Here is a 22138-nt window from a genome sequence, read left to right on the forward strand (position 1 = left end):
TCAAGCGAATTCGACGAACGGTTACAAATGGTATATTCAACTCAAAAACGTCAAATTTCGAGTTACCTAGTTCTAGCATTAAGGGACGATTTTATCTTATAACTATGATTTCTTCGATCAGTTAGGAAAAAGGAAAATGTAGATCAAAACTTAACATATAAAAGTTAATTTCAGAGGTATTTTCATTACAATCATAGGGTAATTGTCCCCATCGTTGTGGTAGTACCTAATGTAGCGGTAACGGCAATTGAGCACTTTTTCGACTGAAATGTTACCAAAAGGTATTTTTAATAGATGTATGGTGCTAAAATTATGAGATTGCACTATTTGTTTGCTTAAGATTTGCCCAAAAACCTATTTAAAAAAAAAATATTTTCCTTAATGTGTTTTCTGCTGTGTTCCTATTGTTGCGGTAGTGTTTCTAATGTTGCGATATCCCATATGATTTCAATGGGATACCGCAACATTAGGAACACAATGTTCTTTCAGATAAAAACGAATAAAATGCTCATAACAACATCAAGTGGTAATATTTCGATATTTTCCTGTAGATTAAAGATGAATTTTGTTATTTTCAATTCAATCCATGTAAAAAGTTTGTAACGGTTCGTAGTACCCCTTCAGTAGGTTTGTGAGAGTTTGTCGCGGTCTAGAATAGTATTCGTCTGTTTGTTAAATTAAATTCAGGAAAGTGTTTGTGTTGTTACAGGAGCGGATCAGTTTCGGACCTCTTTAGAGCAAACTCGTTTGTTGGGATAGTGAGTAAGCTTTAAGCTGTAATTTTAGTAGAAACTAATATTTGTTCGTATGTTTTACAATTTGTGTTTAACTTACATTGATTTGTCCTCTACTTTAATCTATCCGTCGTGTTGTAACAATGTATGTTGTGTTCCAACTAGTGTTTAAGCTACAAATTTATTTATTTTTTATTTATTAGTTCATGTATGTAGTTTTGTAATCAATTTAGGTACTTACAAATTCAATTCACTTAGTATAATAGGGAACAAATTAGGAAAAACTAACAAATTTTAGAATAATTTAGAATAACAAATTTTTCCACTCGTGACTATGCACTTTCTCGGTCGTGTGAGATCAATTGTACTCGGACGGGTGACCGGAGACCTCTCATTGTACTCGCACGGGTGATGCTGAACCGCTGGCACTGAACGCGCATGTCCGTGTTGCCAACACGCCCCCGCACGTACTGCTTCAAGTTTCTTCAGCGGTACTTCCTTCATTGGCAATATCCAGGATGGCGAGTTTAGTAGCCGGTCGTCGCATGATACCAGCAGCAGTTCGCACATCTGCGCTTCGTACTCGTCCGTCACGTCCAGGATATACTCGGGAGATTCTTCCTCTGGTCCAGCTGTTCCTGACGCCTTCGTTCACTACGATCGCCAGATCTCCCACTTTGATAGATCTAGCTTCTCCAAACCATTTCGGCTGCCGGGCGATCACAGGTAGATATTCACGAATCCACCTCATCCAGAAGCGGTCCAGCATAACCTGAACATGCTTCCAGTTTGACCGCAGAACTTCACTTTCCTCCGTTGGCCGTGCCGATGGCTGGACGACTCCGCTAGAACTCAGCAGCAAAAAGTGATTTGGAGTCAAGGCAGCGCTCTCCTCACTGTCGATCGGTAGATATGTTAGAGGGCGCGAATTTACCATGGACTCCACCTCTGCTAGAGCCGTTATCAGCGTTTCCTCGTCCGGATTCCTCGGCAACTCCATGTGCGTCAAGCCAGTCTTGACTGACCGTACGAGCCTTTCCCATATGCCTCCCATATGAGGAGCATACGGAGGATTCAGCTTCCATTGCGTTTCTGCGTTCGTGAAGGTTTCCAATAGATCTCGGTTTGTTATCTCCATCTGCTGTTTTAACTCCGCGCTGGCACCCTGAAAGTTGGTCCCTTGGTCTGAATAAATTTCCTGAGGCGAACCTCTGCGGGCGATGAACCTGCGAATTGCCATCTTGCAGGATTCTGCAGACAGGCTGTGGGCTATTTCTAAGTGGACTGCTCGGGTTCCTAGACAGGTGAAAAGCGCAACCCATCTTTTGACGCCTCCACGACCGCGGCGAACATTTATTGGCCCGAAATAATCCAGTCCTGTAAAGGTGAAAGCCCTCGTATACGGCGTTAGACGAGCAGAGGGCAGAGAACCCATTGATGGGATCTGGGGCTTGGATTTGTATACTTTGCACCAGTTACAGTTGCTGGCCACCTTCTTGACGATTGTCCGCAATTCAGAAACGTGAAACCTCTGCCGAATCTCGTTAACCACCGTTTCGTTATTGGCATGGTTGTACTTCCGGTGATACCAATTGATGATTAGCTTTGTGACATGGTGATCCTTCGGTAGGATCACGGGAAATTTGCCTTCACTTGGAATGCATTCTGCTGCTGCAATGCGGGAACGCATTCGAATTACCCCTGTGGGATCCAAGAATGGGGATAATTTGAAGATTCGGCTGCTTTTCTGGACTTGCTTATGCTGTTCTGGTTGTGCGGCATAATTTTTGCGAAGTATGTTCAATTCCTCCAGATACTCAGTTCCTTGGATGAGTCTGAATATGACTGTCTCCGCTCGGTTTAACTCCTCACTGCTGAGAGGTCCTGATTTATCCCGATGCATCTGCTTGTCGCTAAACCGCAACACAAACGCCACTGTGCGGTTTACTCTTTCCCACTTCGAAAAGCGTTCAAATTCAATTACTGGTACTGCTGTTACCTGCTGAAGTACATGGACTGCTCTTAACTCTTCCGTTGTTGCTGGTTCTATTGCGTCAGCTGGCCAATCACATTCTGGTTTATACAAAAACTCAGGACCTTTGAACCACCTGCTATGTTCGTCGAAACATGGGCCGTGTCCCCACTTGGTGGCTTCATCGGCAACATTCAGCCTGGTAGGCACCTTCCTCCAATTGCTTATTTCCGTTTCATCCAGGATTTCTGTTACCCGGAACGCCACAAACTGTTTGTAATTTCGAGGGTCCGACCGTAACCAGTTCAGGACTGTTGAAGAATCACTCCATAATATGGTTCGTTTGACTGGAACTGTATGATTGGAGAGAACCGATTTCATGAGCCGCGTGCCGATAACAGCAGCTTGTAGCTCCAACCGGGGCACCGACAGCAGTTTGATCGGCGCTACCTTGGTTCTTGCAGACACCAGACAGCAGCGTATTTCTCCTTTGTCCACAATCCTGAAGTAGGCTGCGGCGGCATATGCGGCGCTACTGGCATCCACAAATATGTGCAGCTCATTTGAGTTATATGCTTCTGGGTGATAGCCTGGAAAGTAGCACCTGGGTATCCTCACCGTGTCCAGTGTTCGAAGTAACTTGACATACTGCTCCCATCGAGGTACAATATCCGCAGGAAGTCGCTCATCCCAGTTGATTCCGGATCTCCACACGTCTTGCACTATTGACTTGCCGTGCACCACAAACGGAGCCACCATCCCCAACGGATCGAACACGCTCATTACCAAGCTGAGTAGTTGGCGTTTAGTTGGTACAGTAGATCCATCTAATAGACGTCGCAGGTCTTCTCGAGAAGTTAGGGAGAAAACAAACATATCCTCTTGTGGTCGCCAAACCATTCCCAACACCCGTTCCAGGTTGCTGCCCTTATCCATTGTGAAGCTTTTGACTAACTGCGTATTCTGCTCTCCAATCCGCTCCAGCACTTCCGTAGAATTCGACATCCAATGTCGAATAAGAAATCCAGCCTTTTCGTGAACTTTTTTGACGCCAAGCGCTAGCTCCACTGCTTCTGCAATCGTGTCGACACTGTCGAGGAAGTCGTCCACATAATGATTTTCCTTTATCGCCTCAGAAGCTTCCGGGAACTCCGCCGCATATTCCTCCGCATTTTGGTTCTTCACATACTGCGTTGAGCTCGGGGAACACGTTGATCCAAACGTGGCAACGTCCATAATGTAGACCTGAATTGGATCGGATGGGCTGTCCCGCCACATGAACCACTGAGCTGCACGATCTTCTCGCCTGATAAGCACTTGGTGGAACATTTCCATAATATCGCCACTTATGGCAATTTCCCTTTGTCGATATCTGCACAAGACTGCTTGCAAAGGTGTGAGCAGATCCGGGCCTTTAAGCAAAACGGAGTTCAATGATACGCCTTCTACCGAAGCAGCGGCGTCCCAAACAACCCTGACTTTTTCGGGTTTTTTAGGATTCACTACAACGCCCAACGGCAGAAACCACGTTCGCTTCGGATCCATATCATCCATCTCTCGTTGAACTGCTTTGTGCGCGTAGCCTTTGGTAATGTATTCCGCTATCTGCTGCCTCACGTTGGCGTACAATGAAGGAGATTTGAGAAGGCGACGTTCCAGACATTGCAATCTCCGTTCGGCCATGGGGCGGCTGTTAGGAAACTCAATGTGGTCGAATTTCCATAGAAGCCCCGTTTCAAATCGGCCAGTTTCCGTCCGCTTCGTGGTTGCTTGAAGAATCTGTTGAGCTCGCTTATCCTCTGCTGATTCCTTCACCTCGTTCACCGCAATGCCGACGCTTTCCATAGAAAAGAAGCTTTTTACTAATTCGTGAAGGTCTTCGTCGCGTGATTTAGAACAGATATGGTGAACACGCTGCAATGGGATCCCGACATCTTTCCCAGATCGACCGTATATGACCCAGCCCAGTCTAGTTTTGGCAACTACTGGTTCGTCTTCGCGTCCCTCCCGCAGCTTCAATGTTGTTTTCAACCTAGTGTTGTCCAACCCGATGAGTATGCCTGGAACGGCATCGTTGTAGCTTTGGACCGGTAGGCCCCTCATGTACGGAAATTTACTTCTCATCTCCGCGAAGTTCACGGACTGCCTCGGAAGTTCTAATCCGTCGACGGTTTGCACTCTTCGTAGGGTGAACTGCTTGTCCGCGGACTGTCCCGAGATATTTAGTTGGGTTTGCTGCGATTCGTCCTCCACACGCTTCACCCCGTTGGTCCACTGCATACACAGTGGAGAGATTGGACCTTCTACGCCTAACGCTTCAGCCAAAGATCGTTCCACCAGGGTTGAATCAGATCCACCGTCCAAGAAAGCGAAGGTTGACACTGACCGACCATTAGCGTAGAGGATTACTGGGATGATACGAAAAAGAACTGTGTGTTGCTGCTGATGAACAGAGATGACGCTGGAACTTTGAGTTGAGGCCTCCGCTCTTGGTTCTCTAGGATCGCCTGGGTGGAGCAACCGATGATGCCGTTGTTGACAGCCATTTACTCCGCAGTTCGATGCCTTGCACGGCCATTTACCATGCGGATACAAGCATCGTCTACACAGATTTACTTCTTGTGCCGCTTTCCACTTGTCCTCCAACGTCTTCGACTTGAAGGTGCTGCAGTCTTTCGGTTTATGTCCCGTATTTTGACACACCACACAAGCACGCTCAGTTCCGGCTTGGTTGGAAGGCTCTACTGTGCTCTTGTTGATTACCTTGTCCTTGCGTGTGTTCACCGTATGTATCTCGACCCTCCCTTTCGGTTTTTCGGATTTCGTGAGAACGGGCGTGACACTACTCGCTGCCGTTACGATGACATTCATGTAGTCGGCGAAGGCTCTCAAATCTGCATTAGGTACCCGTTGCTTATGCATTGCCCAATCCAGCTTGATGTTGGCTGGAAGTTTTTCCACTAGCTCCTCAATCAATATCGGGTTTGTCAAATGCATATGCTGTCCGGTAGACACTAGATGTGTACAAAAATTGCGGACCGCCAAACCGAAGTTGATGATCGTTCCAAGTTTCTCCGGCCGCGGAGCTGGCGTTGCCCGCACCTCAGCCAACAGGGAATTGACGATGGCCTCAGGACGCCCATACAGCACTTGCAGCGAGTTGATTATCTCAGGAACGTTCGACGGATGGAGGAGAAAACTGCTCACTGCTTTCCTCGCATCCCCCTTCAAGCTCCGTTGTAATCGCATCAGATTTTCAGAATCGTTGTATCCGCACATCTCTGTTGACGTTTTGTAGCTACTCCAGAATATTGGCCACTCGATTGGGTCACCGGTGAAACACGGTAGGTCTTTCGGAACTACATGACGTGCTGCCAATTGCTGCGGGTTAGGGCCGAACGATAGTTGAGACATCTCGTACTGCAACTGTGGATTCGGCACAGCTGGTATTGGTCCTTGGTAGCTGGAGACACTTACTACAGAAGGACGAAGTGGCGGATAAGGATTGTCCCATGGCTGTGATATTGGTACAGATTGTGAATGAGAAGCAGAGTAGGGAACGTTTTGTGACACTAGGGGGTTCGAAAGACACGGAGGCTGATTTCTGCTTAAGAAATTACTGTCGAAACCAGAGTACACCACTGGCTCGTTCCTACGTGTTTGAGATTGCCCTAACTGCCCTAGCATTGACGGTAATGTGTTTGGTGGTCGGGTATAGTATTGCGCGTTAGGTTCTACGCTTCCTCTGGCGAAGACTTCTGAACTGATAGTACTCACCATAGTCGAAATTGGGGGTGCATACGGAACGTACTGACCTGCTGGAGGGTGCATCGCTGCCGGTCTGTCGACAGGTTGTTGGTATCCTCCTGATGTTGTTGCTGCAGGCCCCGCACGCTGACTCGGGTTGACATCAGTTTGCCGCAATACTGTCGGCTGTGTTGCTGGAATGTGCGTCTGCGAAACGGAGCATGTCCTGGGTGTTGATTGCTGCAGGGGTGTTCGTGGCAAAGCGGGATTGGCTACGCTGGTGAACCCTCCTTGGTATACGGTCGAAATAGGAGAGATGACGTCGTCGATAATTTTCATAACAGGTTGAATGACGACCTGCCTGGATCTCCCTTCGTTGTCAACTGCCGCAGAGATTGAGGCTAAATTCAAGCTGTCCTGCGCGGTACTTGAGACCGGTATGGATTCTGTTGCTACAACGTGGCCACCCGCCTGCGATGTGAGTCCAGTGGGATTAACTTTCCCAGATTTGGCACTCAGGATCGCTTGGTGGTTATGAATCCAGTCTCGAACAATGTCGTCGCTACCGGGTAAACTGACACCGCTTTGTACACTTGCTCTCGAACTCGCCCTTGCATCCTCATCCAACTGCGCATGGAGCAACTTGTACTTCCGCTCCAAGAACTCCTTCTCCAACTTGGCCTTCTCTGCCATTAACTTCGCCTGAAGTTCCTTCTCCTCTGCTAACTGCTGCATCTCCAATTGCAACTTGGCTTCTCTCGCACTTGCACTAGTCGACGGTGTTGACCGTATCGACGACGACGTACGGGAACCCCGTGGTCGGCATAAAGCGCATCGATAGCTTCGATCATCTGCTTCGATACTATCGCCGACACCAGCACACGAAAAGTGATACCACCGGCTACACCCATCGCACTGGACCATTTTGGCCTCTGCACTATTCGGTTTCTTGCATAAAATGCATTGCGCATCGGTAGATATTTCAATCGAGCTCGGTTGAACTCCCGTCATCTTCCCGAGCTTGCAAGTAATAAATCAATCTTAAAGATTGTTGTTACAGGAGCGGATCAGTTTCGGACCTCTTTAGAGCAAACTCGTTTGTTGGGATAGTGAGTAAGCTTTAAGCTGTAATTTTAGTAGAAACTAATATTTGTTCGTATGTTTTACAATTTGTGTTTAACTTACATTGATTTGTCCTCTACTTTAATCTATCCGTCGTGTTGTAACAATGTATGTTGTGTTCCAACTAGTGTTTAAGCTACAAATTTATTTATTTTTTATTTATTAGTTCATGTATGTAGTTTTGTAATCAATTTAGGTACTTACAAATTCAATTCACTTAGTATAATAGGGAACAAATTAGGAAAAACTAACAAATTTTAGAATAATTTAGAATAACAAATTTTTCCACTCGTGACTATGCACTTTCTCGGTCGTGTGAGATCAATTGTACTCGGACGGGTGACCGGAGACCTCTCATTGTACTCGCACGGGTGATGCTGAACCGCTGGCACTGAACGCGCATGTCCGTGTTGCCAACAGTTTGTGTTGTGTGTTTCCACTCTGTGTTACTGGTCACCCGAAAAGGACGGAGCCATAAATAGCAGCTACCATCATCCTGCCACATATGCCACCAGATGACTCTGCCTTGTCTGAAACATGGACGAAGACGGTGGTAGCGAAGGAAGGCCATTATGATCTTGGAGATCTTGGATCGACCGAAGAAACGGCCATTTGCCCAAGTGATCGACACTAGTGAAGTTCGATGCGAAGTGTCCACTGTGTGTCTATTGTGTGTGTAGGAATCTAAGGACACAGGTAAAAGCTAAATCTAGATGATTCGCTAAATTATACAGTGTATCAAACAATTGTCCGTACAGCAAATTTTTTGTCAAAATAATTTTTCTTTCAAAAGTTTATAACTTTTTATGCGTCAATCAAAAATGCTGCATTTTTGACCAATTATGACCCAAATATTAAAGCTCTTTTGGTAAAATTTTGAGTGAGATCGAATAAGTTTTCTGAAAGTTATAGAACTTTTAGTAAAACTTATAAGATTTTTGAACATATTTTTAAAACATTATATCTCAATATGTACTCGATGAAATTATTCCAATTTTTTATGTGTTACATCTTATACCTAAGGCTTTCACATGCAGCTATGTTTGAGGTTTTATATACACTTCAAAAAATATGAAAAATGTGCTTATATAGCTGACGATGTTTAAAAATTTACTATATTTTGCACATATAATCTGCCAAACGTTTTCTACCAATAAAAATGCATTGACTGAACGAAAAATCCACAGGACCTACTCTTCATATGTAGTTTAGTAGGTCCTGTATAAAAATGTTACATTAAGATAGTTTAAAAAAGTTGAAAACACTTGGCACTTTTTTTTTTTATCTGTATTAACGAGATTTTTAGCCCTAGGCTAGTTCATCTCGGGACCCACGCTTTACTTCCCTTCCGAAGGAAGAACTCACATTTTGCGAGTTTGTCGGGAGTGGGATTCAATCCCAGGTCCTCGGCGTGATAGTCAAGTGCTCTAACCATCACACCATGTCCGCTCCCACTTGGCACTTTTATTGATCAAAATATGATAAATTTCCAAATGACACTCTGAACATATACAGATTTTTCATATTTTTTGTAGTGAATATAATACCTCAAACGAAGCTGCATATGAAAGCCTTAGGTATAAGCTGTAACACAAAAAAAAAATGAAAAAGTTTCATCAAGTACATATTGAGATATAATGTTTTGAAAATGTGTTCAAAAATCTTATAAGTTTTACTGAAAGTTCTATAACTTTCAGAAAACTTATTCGATCTCGCTCAAAATTTTACCAATGGAGCTTTAATATATGGGTTAAAATTTGTCAAAATTTCAGCGTTTTTGATTGACGTATAAAAAAGTTATAAACATTTTAATGAAAAATTAGTTTCACCAAAAAATTACTGTACGGACAATTGTTTGATACACTGTATAATAACTGGAATACCCCCCCCCCCCCTACACATAACCCCGTAGTATTACCGTGGTTTTACCACAAAGCAAGAGGTGAACCCTAACCCTAGAATGGGTCACCCTCCGCCGTGAAGACATCCGGCGAAGACTTGGGCAGATGAAGATCCGGCCATTCGCTACTCCAGGCCGAGGACCAACCTGAGGCCCGTTCTCCAGCGGTCGCAGACACTCCGGTTCGATTGGGCGGCAAAAGTCGCAACGGACATGGGAGAAGAGGAAGGACGATGAAGAAGAGGATCGGTGGATGATGGCGGCAGCAGGAGAAAGGGGCCCCGAAGAAAGAAGGTCAGATTAGAATAAGAAAGTGGGTAGAGTAGGGTGAAGGTAGATATAGCTAGAAGATAGACAGAAAGTGCACAAAAGTTAGCCAATAAACAGGAGTGTGAAAAAGCAATCCAAGTGTTTTCCTGAATCCGCGAAATAGAAAGGATAAGTGTGCCGACCCGGGTAGAGGTAAAATACTGACGATCAAAACTTTATATTGGTTTGATTGATATAAGAGATAAAAGATCTGAAAATAATATCTGAAAAATGTTCCTGGAACATCTGAACACTATCAAAATTTGATATTTCAAGATCATACGAATAGCTCGCTGCTATTGGTTAGATCTTATAAAATCTAAATATGATTTGATGATGATGTTCTAGGAGTAAACTTTTGATTTTATTTTTAGATCTTTTATCTCTTATGTCAATCACACCCATATCACTTTTTGATCTCCATATCAAAATATGGTATTATTGAGCTTTTTTCCTCTACTCGGGGACCTTGAGATGTGAGGTCCTAATACAGAGTCTCGTTAGCCGCTGGGAAGGGTCACCTTCTGTGACCCTCTCCTCAGCCAACGGTAGCGGTGGCTAACCGCCATTAGTTACAAGTTTGCTTAGGGCGATACCGTTGTGGTTTAAACATGAACCCAGTGCTTAACTCCTCCATGATCGGATCAATTACCCTATCTATAAAACTTTATGGGTAGAAAAAAATTGTCGATTATTTCGTCATTTGTCCACGTCTTTTTTATTGATTTATTTCCATAACAAATCAATGTAGCTTAAGGATCATTCCTTTTAAAGCGCTACAATTAGTCACGATCAAGAAAAATAACAACTTAATAATAACTCTTTAACCTTCTTTGGGCATTAAAAAAAGTTACGAATAATGCATTGGGGTCCAGATATTCAAATCCTTCTTTCACCAATACAAATGACCAATGTCTTATTTAAAAGATAATTTCGTCAAGAATGTGTTGATATGTTAAAACATTGGTTCCGGGAACATTGGCCACCAGGAATCTGCTACACGGGGTACCATATCGGACATGTGGGATAGCACTCCATTTTGCCAGTAGTTGTCGAATATATCACGTCCTGAACCAGTTAGAACAGGGGTTCCCAACCTTTTTGAGGTGGCGACCCCCTTTGAGAATTGTCAAAACATCTGGGGCCCAATAAAATTTTTTAGAAAAAAAAAATATGAATTAAATGAACGAAACCGAGTTTTTTGGGTACAGTGACGTAGCCAGAAATTTACTATGGGAGGGATTTTCGACGATCAATAATACGTTTTTTTTATTCTACACTAGCAGCTCTGTAGAAAAATGTGACGCAAAATGGAATTTCAAACTTTCTCGTATTTGGTGCGTTCCCGGTCGATTTTCTCAATTATTTTTTCGTACGAACACGTCGGAGCCCTGCACGAATGGAACACTGAAAGAATGGTGTAGATACGTTGGCTCGTTCCCGAGCCTATTCGTGACATACAAACACCATTCCATTTTTATTTATATAGATATACTCACATTTCGTAAACAATGATGTGAGCCGTATCTGAAAAATAGCGGAGCAGCCGAAAATTTTTTCTTCTGTAGGCGTTTTTGAGACAGGCGCGGCTTAAATTATGGCTTTAAGGGTTGGCGGAATACAAATTTAAAAATTGGTATAATTTGCACAAAATAGAATAAGAATTTCAACATTTTTTTGGTAACGTCACGGCCTCCTTGGACTGGCGTCAGGGCCCCCCAGGGGGCCGCGGACCACCGGTTGGAAACCCGTTACTTAGAAGGATACTGTCTTTCGCAAAGTTGCTCAGAAGACAAGGGCTTTCGCATAGAAAACAATTTAGTTCGAGAATTATTCACTGAGTGGCGCTAGTGTTCTTGGGAGCTTTCAGTTCAGTTTGAACGTCGTATATCTCGCGTTATAGATCACTTATCACGAAACTGTCTTCGGCAAAGTTACTCAGAAGACTAAGAACTTTCGCATAGAAAACAATGTAGTTCAAGAATCAATCTTTGCGTGGCGCTAGTGTTCTTAGGAGCTTTCAGTTAGTCTAAACTAGAAATCCTCTATGTAGAAATGAGCGGAAGTTACATACGTCGATTCGGCAACGCTGTTTGTTTTGTTTATAACAGCTTCCAATACTTGCCACAAAGCTAGATGTTCAAACTTTGTGCATGACTTTGTTATGGTGCAAGTTGTTTTGTTTACGTTTGCTAATTATGAGCGAACTTTTTTTTCCAAAATTTTGAAAAAATATCAACGCAATCGAAGAAATCTGAAATAAATTGCAAAGAGTTGCTCTAATCATATCGCCAGAAGCGAATCAAACGGTAGCAATGGAAGTTTTTCGAAAAGAACAGCTACAAAAGTTTCTTCATGAGCATGAGTTCTTGAACACAGAAAGAATTAAATGTTATCTTTTTTACTACATTTTCATATACCATCAATTTTCCGATATTGAAAATAAATAATTATAATTTGACGATCAACATGTTCGTTTGGCTCACATTTAGACAGTTCTCTCTGCACGATTGGCTCACAATGGCCGCTTCCGCAGATCTCTATAATGAAGGATTACTAGTCTAAACGTCGTATATTTCGCATTCTGGAAATCTTAGAAGGATATCGTCTTGGGCACAATTACTCAGAAGACTAAGAGCTTTCATATAGAATACAATTTAGTTCAAGAATCACTCACTGCATGGCGCTAGTGTTCTTTGGAGCTTCCAGTTCCAGCCCCTCGATGATCCTCCTCCCCCTCTGGAGATTGCTCTGTAGGAGCCATTACACCTCTCGTCTTGGCCATAGGTAAATCCAATGGAAGCTAACGCATCTGGTGGCAGGAATGAGAACCTTATGAAAAACGTGACTCCTCCCAAATGTCACATGGCGTAGCATAGGCAAAGTGCACTTTTTTTACTTTTTCATATCGAATTCCGCATCGTAGAGAAACAAACGAGCACTTTTTGGAAAGAAAATTTAATTCTCTTTCAGGTGCGCTAAGATCCGGTAGGTACTTACGAACAATTTATGTGATTAATTTAAGGAGCTCTTGCTATGCTATGCCTCCGGCGGGCGATCTTCCGGATTTTTTGTTAGCTGGCCAATCCGGTATCTGTCGGCGTGGGCATCAAGAATGATGATAATGGAAGCCATTGCAAATGGAAAATAGCAACTTCTAGAGCAAAAAATGAATAAAGTTTGACAACAAAAAAATACTTTTTTATGTAAACAAACGTTTTCCCCTTATCTCACCAAGCGCCTCTACAATTGGGGGTAATTCGGATTAGCCTATAACGATCCTGTAGACGTCATCCGGGTTCGCATTGGCACTCTGACAAACACCCTCAAAGCAGGCCTTTTTGCCTGCTGTTATCTCGGTCTGCAGCGGAGAACACCACCCGCCGTTCGATTCGCTCTTCCTCTGATCCTGATCGCTGCAACCGCCGCCTAGCCCGTGCGGCAGGCGCGACGCAGGTCCGCAATCGCGTCGGTCCTCCAGTAAGCCGGTGGCCTCCCATTTCTAAGGTGGACTCGCCTAGGCATGGTCGCATCACACGCACGTGAACATTACAAGGACCTCTTCTGTCAGCCTCCTGTAGGCGGTGCCCTTGTGGTCCTTCTCGCGCTTCAGCTCCAGCATCATTTCGCCCGTACGAGTACGTCTAGAACTACGTACGTCGACTCCCAGACCCTCAAGCTCGGCGTCACTTCGCATCGCCTTCATGACGTCCGAGTACTTGGATTGTCCGCCTTGATGACGAGCGCGTCGCCTTTCTCGCGCTTGCCACCTGCTCTCCTGCGCCTTGGCTTGGCGTCCTGCACTCTTACCGGCGGTTTCGTCTTCCTCTTCTTCCGCTCTACCTTAGTCCAAGGAGGGTCCTCCCCTTGGTTCGCCCTGCTCTGCAGCTGCTGAGGGCCCACCAACGGTCTCAACTCCTTGTTCCCAGCGTTCCGGGACGGGCTAGCTTTTTCAAGTCCAGCCTTCCCAGCTTTTCGGGAACCCTGGCTGGGGTCCGACTTTCCAGCATTGTTGACGACATTCGGGGTAATTATACGCCTGGCTTTGCGGGCGCCGCCATACAGCTCCTCACCTGACGGCTGCTTCGCCTGCTTCTGCGAGTGCTTGACACGCTTGTGAAGAGCATTCGTATCCGCCACACGAGTTTGCGGGCGCTCCCAATGAAGTTGAGAATGTGCAGTTCCAGGTGCCGAGTTTCCAATCACAAGTTCTTTTTGTTAGCTGGGGTCGTTGCAGTTGGTCTTGGTTCGTATTATTCTATTGCTGATTTTCCGTTACATTGTTTTTTTTACGGCTGGCTCGTAGTGCCACACAAACCCCCTACTTTCCGGAGGACCATAGTGCACAGTATAAGCTGAAGTTCTTTCCTGACACTCGGACGTTGATCAGCCACCCCGAACATGGAGATCAGGTACTGTTGTGAGCCGCTTATTCTGGAGAACAGACGATCAGGTTTGCAGAAGCAATTCCCACTTCCCTACTTACGACCAAAGTTCCCACCGGGGTTGGTTACCCGATCTTCCCTAAGGTTGCTCGTAGTTAGTTTCCAGTCGGTGCCACGCAGAGGCAGGGATAGGAGTTGCTGGGCTGAGGCTAGTAGATCACAATGGGATCTGAACTGCGCAACATATACCCAGCATTTATCGTGAAAGCAGTTATTGGAAGAAAAAACTTCAGTTGCAAAGCAATTTTAGAATTCTGGAGATACACAGTCTAAAATTTTCTAATTGCAATACTAAGAAACTGTAATAAGAATCTAAAAGAAATTAGGTACATGCAAAAGGGACCCAGATGCAGAAAGGTGTTATGTAATTTTGTCGGTTTTGAGTTGGTATACTTAGAAATAGAAATTCTAGAAATTCTTCGAGATTTCAAGCTATCAGGAATTTTCTTTATATTATGTTTACGATAATTAGATATATTACAAAAGCCGGAGAAATTTGGATCGATTTTTAAATTCCATAAATTTGGCATGGGATGAAAATTTGATAAAAACTTTAAATCTCATTTACTCGAAAATGGATTTTTGTCACTTATATCCCTTTGCTTCTAAACCCCTCAATTCAAAAAAATCTGTTCCCAAATCTGAAATCTTATAATCGAGGAAACTCTTGTACATGAGTTGGTTCCTTCTGTCTAATGCTCCCCTGGTGCACGACGCCAGACGACGAGAGTGTAGGAGAAATGCGTGTCATTCAGCGATTTTCTTTTTACTCCGTTTTCCAAAGTAGACACTTCAGCAGACGGTTGTTATTTTTGGGGAAAACTGTGGTGAGAATGTTATTCTAAAAGTAAAACAGCACGGTCGCCGCTTCTGTCGTCGTTGGTTGGCTGGCCGCGTTCTCATTCTCGATTACAGTCCGTGTGCCGATCTGTTGTTGTTACATTGATTTTAGGTATACGGTTATTCAAGGCGACGGAATGGCAGTCATTAAGCATCTTCTAAACTTGCTTCTAAATATGTTCTTTTTTCTCTTGGCGTAATGTTCTCACTGGGATAAATCCTTCTCAGTTTAGTGTTCTATGACCACTTTGACAGTTATTATTGCATGTGCACATCGTATGGCAAGCACAAAGACTCTCTATGCCCAAGGAAAAGAAAAGCTCCTGCACCGACTGGGAATCGAACACGTCACCCTCAGCATAGAAGTTTTTCTTCTAAATTATCAGCTATAACTACGAAAAGTTTTGGAAACACAGGTTTGAAACAGCTTTTTTTAAGAATGATCTTATAGATTGTTTGTAACTATATTTTTAAAAGATTGGACAAAAAAGCATTATAGACATCATACTTTCCATTAAATCATAGTTATTTTTGAAAATTCCTTAGCAGCTAATTGAGAAACAAAAAGTTAATTTATTATAACCAACTATCCGATAAGTTAGGAAAGGCGCGCCATGGTCCATCGCAACTAGCCGATAGTAAACGAATGGGCCAGACGGAAAGAAACAGTCGACCAAATATAATTCCATCAGGGTCGGAAAATTGATGATTCTGTTGAAAGGGGTGAGACTTTCGACGAAACGAATCGGGACGACTGGTAGCTGCTGGAATTGAGCAATCAACAACTTTACAGCTCAAGTGAATAACAGATCACATTCCGGAAAGGGTTCATTCGATGTTCTGCTTGGTGAAATACTGCTGTAATTAATACATTCCTAGTTAGTTGATTGCTGAAAAATTGTAGGGGTCAATGTTAGAGTATGTATATTTGTATACCAACGACAAATGTTTAATCTATCAATCAACACTAAAATACATATTGTAAGTCCACTACTGAAATCGAAGATTTAAAATAAAAATTATACATCCAATGAATATTTAACCCTAAAAGGGATACCTTCATGGCCTCAGTTTCGTCACCTCGCTGAGTGTGTTCCATCAAAGACGAGCTCTGAAAGGCGTCTGGGGTCCAATGGACCCCAGGTATCCCTTTTAGGGTTAATATTCTCAGTAACATTATATTAACACCCTTTATGAATGCTCAAATCAAAAACCACCTTACAGTTACTGTTGATGCTTGGCATACACAATATGTCAGCAGATCACATTTTACCAAACCCATATTACAAGTACTCATTACATTCTATTTATAGCATCGAAAATCGACTACCACGCATAAGCAATTCAACACTAAATAGCTGCAAAAAAGACGCACAGCTATTAAAAAAATGAATAGCCCCACTACTGGCGGCGGGCCCTCATGATCTAAGCGCCGTCATGCGGATTAGGGTGTGTCAAAAAAGTACTGCAGGAAGGAAGTAAGTTATGCTAATAGAATCACCCATCTAAAAACATTTTGTGTTCAAACAGCTCCAACGACACCCCCGTCTCACTAAGGGGATTCAGGCGGCCAAAAATTGAAAATCGACTTTATTCAATTTGAGTTTCAGGCTCGGTAGTTGAAAGTAGACCACTTGGACCAGTAAACCCCAGGATATTAGTTTGCTGATCCATATACTTACCGAGATACTGGCAGCTGAATGAGACCATTGGCAATTTTTGGTAAAATGAATGGTATGTTCAACTTCGCATATCTTTCGCTTAAATGAAAAATATTGAACTTTTAAAGCAGTTTCGTAAAGGTTGTACGTTGTCCTTTCGAATGGTGTATCAGACGTAGAAAGTTTGATTGTAAAACTATTAAATTATACTACTTTAAAAAAAATCAAATTTTCCCATACTCACCGTTCTATACAAAAAAAAAGTTTCGCAAAGTTTCGCTTCGGACTACTTCTATGTCTTTGTTCAGGATCCCTGGGAGACATTGAAATCAAATTTGGCTGCTACTAGCTGCTATTCTACAATTCCGATCAAAATGTCGGCAATTATTGAGATACTGCTATTTAAAATCACCCTATTGGCGATTAAATACCTTTGAGGAAACACTTGGTCGTCATGGCCGCTTTTCTCGGTAGATCAATCATAGTAGAGTCTAAATCTGGTCTTGGATCTCTTAGTGAAGCGTGTTTTTACAAATTGGAATCCATTTTGTAAATAGGAGCAGAAATCCTATATATAAAATGCCTAAAAGTATGCAATGCCCTTGTAATTTGATGCTGTTGAAAATGTCGTGTTAAAAATTTGTTTTTTTTTTTTTAATTTCTAAAACCCCTCAATTAATGAGAGCACACCATGCACGGCATAACCAAAAGGCCTTGAATGATATTCAAAGACCATTGTAGATCTTTGCGGACCTCTATATTCCTACGCGGACCATTACAGACCGTCACAGAGTAGGACTAATTACCAAGGAGTTTGGAGACCTAAGAAGTATTTATGATATGTTCAATATGTTTTTTTTTTTTCATATATTTAAGGCATAAACCCTACGAATAGGGGCAACACATTATAAAATTGACGTTAAAATATTTTTGGCCACCTGTTTGTATGGAGCCGCCCCATAGTGCGACCCCGTGATCAAAAAATTGTTGTAACTGAATTATGAACTTGCTATATCGCAGTGATGGCCACGCCGCTTTTCATTTTTCTATCAATGTCTTGTCCAAATTTTCATTCACTCCCGATCAAAAGTTAGGGGTCACCCTCTCAAAAACATATCATTTTTTAGGCCCATATCTCCACCAACTAGCTACCGATTTCAAAACCCTAGGTCTCATTCAAAAGATAATAAGTCAAAGTAACTTTGAACATGATTTAGGTGAAACTTCTAAAAATATTTGTATGTTAACTTAACCCAAAGTTGCCAAATTTTCTAAAAAAAATGAATATAAACTTACGGCAGTGTCGCTGGAAATTGGGTCGACCAAATTTTAAGATGAGAGCGGTAATATAACCTGTTTTCTATTAGCTTTCAACTGCTTTTTACCGAACTTGGCTAAAAAATCTAGGAAAAAAGTTATTAAGTAAACTCTTGATGTCATCGACCAAAAGTTTGGGGTCACCCTTCAAAATGATGTGTCGGCCAAAAGTTTGGGGTCACTTTGGTAAAACACTAAAAAGTAATTGTTGATATTTTTGTCATCTTTCATTCAATTTTAATTCTTCTTGGCTTATTTGAAACATAGTACTTGCTGCATAGTTATTGAACCACACATATTTGTTAAAATTAACATACTAAAACTTAACGTGAACTTGCCTCATTTTTTTGAAATGTGTTAACTTCATATAACATTTTTATATATAAAAATTGTTGAATACGTTAAATTAAAGACATCAAACGTAAATTAAGGTAATTTTTTTTTAAATGAGCCAAAAAGATTTGAAATTGAACTATAGATGACAAAGATATCACCACATCACTTTTCCATGTTTTACGACAGTGACCCCAAACTTTTGGCTGATACGCCATATTGAGAGATGACCCCAAACTTTTGGTCGATGACATCAAGAGTTGGTTTACTCAATAACTTTTTTCCTTGATTTTTTAGCCAAGTTCGGTAAAAGCAGTTGAAAGCTAATAGAAAACAGGTTATATTACCGCTCTCATCTTAAAATTTGGTCGACCCAATTTCCAGCGACACTGCCGTAAGTTTTTATTGATTTTTTTAGAAAATTTGGCAACTTTGAGTTAAGTTTACACATAAATATTTTTGTAAAAGTTTCACCCAAATCATGTTCAAAGTTACTTTGACTTATTATCTTTTGAATAAGACCTAGGGTTTTGGAATCAACAAATCACTTTTCCATGTTTTACGATAGTGACCCCAAACTTTTGGCCGATACAGCATTTTGAGAGCTGACCCCAAACTTTTGGTCGAGTACATTAGGAATTAATTTACTTAATAACTTTTTTTCTAGATCTTTTAGCTAAGTTCTGTAAAAAGCAGTTGAAAGCTAATAGAAAATGGGTCATATTACCGCTCTCATCTTAAAATTTGGTCGGCCCAACTTCCAGCGACACTGCCGTAAGTTTATATTCATTTTTTAGAAAATTTGGCAACTTTGGGTTAAGTTTACATACAAAATTTTTTGAAAAATTTTCTTTTAAATCATGTTAAAAGTTTCTTTGACTTATTATCTTTTGAATGAAACCTAGGGTTTTGAAATCGGACGCAAATTGGCGGAGATATGGACCTATAAAAATGGCATGTTTTTGAGGGGTGACCCCAAACTTTTGATCGGGAGTGTATGTCCGAAAATTAAACAAGAAAATATTCTAGGGGTGTTCACATTATTCCTCTAGAACAGTGCAACCACAAACAAACAAACGTATCACTTGGAACAATATTAGATTAAAATCATCGTCACGAAAACGTAATCGCCCAATGCTAGTGATGCTGTATTTCGCAAACTGACTGAGTAGATGACAGTAGTGGGCAAACGTCAAACAGAAGCGAAAACGATGCGAGCACCGTGAGTGAGAGTTTTGCGCACTACAGAATATTTGAATTATCCGTTAAAAAAAGGAAACGATGGGAAGTAAGTAGAGTGAGACGTCTGTTTGTCTGTGCCTGATCTTTATTCCATGGTAAAATATTCTCCCTTTCCTATTACGGAAGTACAGGATATCCGGGATGGCGCTCTCAATGTCAATGGGTTAGTGTCAGGCCCTACGAGCCAGCCGTAAAAACCATTGTAACGGAAAATCAGCAACAGAATAATACGAACCGAGACCAACGGCAACGACCCCAGCGAACAAAAAGGACTTGCGATTGAAAACTCGGTACGTGGAACTGCCGATCTCTCAACTTCATTGGGAGCACCCGCATACTCGCCGATTTACTGAAGGACCGCGTGTTCAGCATCGTAGCGCTGCAGGAGGTGTGTTGGGCAGGATCCATGGTGCGAACGTTTAGAGGAAATCATACCATCTACCAGAGCTGCGGCAACACACGCGAGCTGGGAACAGCTTTCATCGTGATGGGTGATATGCAGAGGCGCGTGATCGGTTGGTGGTCGATCGACGAAAGAATGTGCAGGTTGGGGATCAAGGGCCGATTCTTCAACTTCAGCATAATAAAAGTGCACAGCCCACACTCTGGAAGTACTGATGATGACAAGGACGCATTCTACGCGCAGCTCGAACGCGAGTACGATCGCTGCCCAAGCCACGACGTCAAGATCATCATAGGAGATTTGAACGCTCAGGTAGGCCAGGAGCAGGAATTCAGACCGACGATTGGTAAGTTCAGCGCCCACCAGCAGACGAACGAAAGCGGCATACGACTCATTGATTTCGCCGCCTCCAAAAATATGGCCATACGTAGCACATTTTTCCAACACAGCCTCCCTTATCGTTACACCTCGAGATCACCACAGCAGACGGAATCTCAAATCGACCACGTTCTGATTGACGGACGGCACTTCTCCGACATTATGGACGTCAGGACCTATCATGGCGCCAACATCGACTCCGACCATCTGGTGATGGTCAAACTGCGCCCAAAACTCTTCGTCATCAACAATGTACGATACCGCGGTATACCGGCGACCGCCACGGTACAACCTAGAGCGACAGAAACAACCGGATGTCGCCTCAGCATACGCGCAGAATGTCGAGGCCGCGTTGCCGGACGAGGGCGAGCTCGATGAGGCCCCTCTAGAGGACGGCTGGAGTACAGTGAAAGCAGACATCAACGACGCAGCCGAGAGCACCATCGGGTACGTGGAGCGGAATCGACGGAACGAATGGTTCGACGAAGAGTGCAGAACGGTTTTGGAGGAGAAGAACGCAGCGAGGGCGGTAATTCTGCAGCAAGGGACTCGACAGAACGTGGAACGTTACAAACAGAAGCGGAAACAGCAGACCCGCCTCTTTCGGGAGAAAAAGCGCCGCCTGGAAGAAGCGGAGTGTGAAGAAATGGAACTGCTGTGCCGCTCCCAAGAAACACGGAAGTTCTATCAGAAGCTCAACGCATCCCGCAACGGCTTCGTGCCGCGAGCCGAAATATGCAGGGATGAAGACGGAGGCCTTTTGACGGACGGACGTGAGGTGATCGAAAGGTGGAAGCAGCACTTCGATCAGCACCTGAATGGCGTGGAGAACGTAGGTACGGAAGCCCACGGCAACGGAAGAAACGACGACGCCAGTGCAGCGGAGGACGGAAATGAACCAACTCCCACGCTGAAGGAAGTTAAGGATGCCATTCACCAGCTCAAAACCAACAAAGTAGCTGGTAAGGATGGTATCGCAGCTGAACTCATCAAGATGGGCCCAGAAAAGTTGGCCACCTCTCTGCATCGGCTGATAGTCAGGATCTGGGAAACCGAACAGCTACCGAAGGAGTGGATGGAAGGGGTAATCTGCCCATTCACAAGAAAGGCGATCATTTGGAATGTGAGAACTTCAGGGCGATCACTATTTTGAATGCTGCCTAGAAAGTGCTATTCCAGATCATCTTCCGTCGTCTGTCACCTAAAACGAATGAGTTCGTGGGAAGTTATCAGGCTGGCTTTATCGACGGCCGGTCGACAACGGACCAGATCTTTACCGTACGGCAAATCCTTCAGAAATGCCGTGAGTACCAGGTCCCAACGCATCACCTGTTCATCGACTTCAAAGCGGTATACGACAGTATCAACCGCGCAGAGCAATGGAGAATCATGGACGAAAACGGCTTTCATGGGAAGCTGACTAGACTGATTAAAGCAACGATGGACGGTGTGCAAAACTGCGTAAGGGTTTCGGGTGAACTATCCGGTGCATTCGAATCTCGCCGGGGACTGCGGTGATGGACTCTTATGCATACTGTTCAACATCTCTCTGAAAGGTGTGATGCGACGAGCCGGGCTCAACAGCCGGGGAACGATTTTCACAAATCCGGTCAATTTGTGTGCTTTGCGGACGACATGGACATTATCGCTAGAACATTTGGAACGGTGGCAGAGCTGTACACCCGCCTGAAACGCGAAGCAGCAAAGGTCGAACTGGTGGTGAATGCCTCAAAAA

General features: G+C 43.4%; 1 protein-coding gene across 1 annotated transcript in view; it reads right to left on the minus strand.

The window, feature by feature from the left end:
- The window catches only part of LOC109411600 (tight junction protein ZO-1), a gene marked incomplete in the record, with an annotated part of 419854 nt that overhangs the window by 352208 nt on the left and 45508 nt on the right, over positions 1-22138 (minus strand).

Source organism: Aedes albopictus, chromosome 3 (assembly GCF_035046485.1).
Source record: "Aedes albopictus strain Foshan chromosome 3, AalbF5, whole genome shotgun sequence".
NCBI classification, from domain to species: Eukaryota; Metazoa; Arthropoda; class Insecta; order Diptera; family Culicidae; genus Aedes; species Aedes albopictus.